The sequence below is a fragment of the Salmo trutta genome, chromosome 34, assembly GCF_901001165.1.
Source record: "Salmo trutta chromosome 34, fSalTru1.1, whole genome shotgun sequence".
In the NCBI taxonomy this organism is placed as follows: domain Eukaryota; kingdom Metazoa; phylum Chordata; class Actinopteri; order Salmoniformes; family Salmonidae; genus Salmo; species Salmo trutta.
In genome coordinates, this window is record NC_042990.1 from 40,072,095 (window position 1) to 40,074,594 (window position 2,500).

Below are 2,500 nucleotides of genomic sequence, written 5' to 3' on the forward strand. Positions count from 1 at the left end.
CCGATGAGGATGTGGTGATTGACAGAGTCGAAAGCCTTGGCCAGGTCAATGAATACGGTTGCACAGTATTGTTTCTTATCGATGGCGGTTATGATATCGTTTAGGACCTTGAGCGTGGCTGAGGTGCACCCATGATCAGCTCTGAAACCAGATTGCATAGTGGAGAAGGTGCGGTGGGATTCGAAATGGTCGATAATCTGTTTGTTGACTTGGCTTTTGAAGACCTTAGAAACGCAGGGTAGGATAGATATAGGTCTGTAGCAGTTTAGGTCAAGAGTGTCCCCCCCTTTGAAGAGGGGGATGACCGCAGCTGTTTTCCAATCTTTGGGAATCTCAGACGACACGAAAGAGAGGTTGAACAGGCTAGTAATAGGGGTTGCAACAATTTCGGCAGATAATTTTAGAAAGAAAGGGTCCAGATTGTCTAGCCCGGCTGATTTGTAGGGATCCAGATTTTGCAGCTCTTTCAGAACATCAGCTGACTGGATTTTGGAGAAGGAGAAATGGGGAAGGCTTGGGCGAGTAGCTGTGGGGGGGGGGGGGGGGTGCAGTCTGTTGACCGCGGTAGGGGTAGCCAGGTGGAAAGCATGGCCAGCCGTAGAAAAATGCTTTATTGAAATTCTCAATTATAGTGGATTTATCGGTAGTGACAGAGTTTCCTATCCTCAGTGCAGTGGGCAGCTGGGAGGAGGTGTTCTTATTCTCCATGGACTTTACAGTGTATTGTAGGTACCACTGACTTGCATTGGATTTGTGCCAAAAATGCAAAAAAGTTAGCATTTAAAACAGTGGCCAACGTAACCAAGGCATGGGTTGTTGTCGTACCTCGTCAATAGACTGCTGACAGGGTAAGGAACCCAATGTTATTTTGTATTTTGGGTGAACAATCCCTTTGACATTGATTGGGATTCTTCAAACTTGTTTAATCTCATAGCTTGAACAGCATCATCTAGTGGTCAGAACCTGGTATTACCAGAATGTAGGACGGGACATAATCCTACCAACTTAAAGGACACATTTCTCTGAACAGGGGAAAAACATCACGAAATTACATGTTTCTTAATTTCTTTGTAACTTTTTTAGATTGTGTGTATTGTTTTGTATTGCTAGGTATTACTGCGCTGTTAGAAGATAGAAACACAAGCTTTTCACTGCACCTGTGATATCATCTGCAAATCTATTTACGTGACCAATAAAAAAAATCGATTTGATTTGACGAAAGATGAAGAAACAATACTCCAAGCTGCAGCTCCATATGACTTGTCAGACAGAGCGAACTGGTTCTGTATGCTGGTTGTTGGGGGGGGGGCGGGGGGCATATGTAGGGTCTGTGGGTAGCTTTTGACAATTTCTTTGGATTCCTCATGTCTAACTCATTATTAGAAACAAGTTTGGTCCAAATCGGACATTAGGTACTATGTTTATTGAATACTATATGAATCCTAATAGGCCTAAATTAACATGGTCCATTAGGTATAGTCAATTTGCTTTAATTTCTGAGAGATGAAATAATATCTCAACAAAATAATGTTGCAGGAATTCTAATCTTATCTGTTTCTAAGGAAATAGCTTCAGAGCAATCTGAGATAGTGGGAGTCATGGCTTGCTGAAATGACATGGAACAACCCATCCAGAGTAAACCACCCACAGCTTTTTGGTAATAACCTTTATTTAACTAGGCAAGTCAGTTAAAAACAATGACGGCTTACCAGAACGACAAAAGACCTCGTGCGGGGATGGGGGGGCTGGGATTAAAAATAAAAAATAAAATACAAATATATTCCCATGAGCTTTTTGGTAACATTCCCATGGCCTATACTAACTAAATACAACCCATGTTTAAACTACTCATAAATCAAGATCTACTCATTAATATGGACCTTCTAATGGCCTCCTAGCCCAACATAGGGAAATGTTGTTCTGTTTTAGTTAGTGTATATAGACTCCCGAGGGAGTCCTTAACAACTCTCCTCTTTTTCCACTGGTTATAATAGCTGGACCTCCCAGCAGACAGACAGACAGGCAGGCAGGCAGGCAGACAGACAGACAGACAGACAGACAGACAGACAGACAGACAGACAGACAGACAGACAGACAGACAGACAGACAGACAGACAGACAGACAGACAGACAGACAGACAGGTTTGACAGTACCAGAAGGATTGTAGTCTGTCTCCACTCATAGACTACAGCCCCCCACCATCCACACAAGGGTTCTTCGCTTGCTTTGTTTATTTTCTCCGTAGCCATGGTAGAGTTCTCTGCATCAAATGAACCTCACCCACACACACACAAACAAAAAAACACAGCTTTAATCACTCAATCCCTTTTTTGCCCCACGGTGTATAGGAGACAGTGGGTAAAGCAGAGGAAATGCACTGCCCACCTCTCTCTTCTCTATAAACACTGACCTCAACTATATAACTGAAACCAGAAGCGTCTCAGAGAGGTGTGGTGTTGCGCTGTGAAACCCTCTTGGTTTGGTTAGTAATGAGCCAGG

The 2,500-nt window shown here is 43.1% G+C and overlaps 1 protein-coding gene across 3 annotated transcripts in view; it reads right to left on the reverse strand.

Annotated features, from left to right (window-relative positions):
* Positions 1 to 2,500, reverse strand: part of nhsl3 (NHS like 3) — a 28,092-nt gene that overhangs the window by 22,714 nt on the left and 2,878 nt on the right. The gene's annotated exons all lie outside the window — the stretch shown is intronic.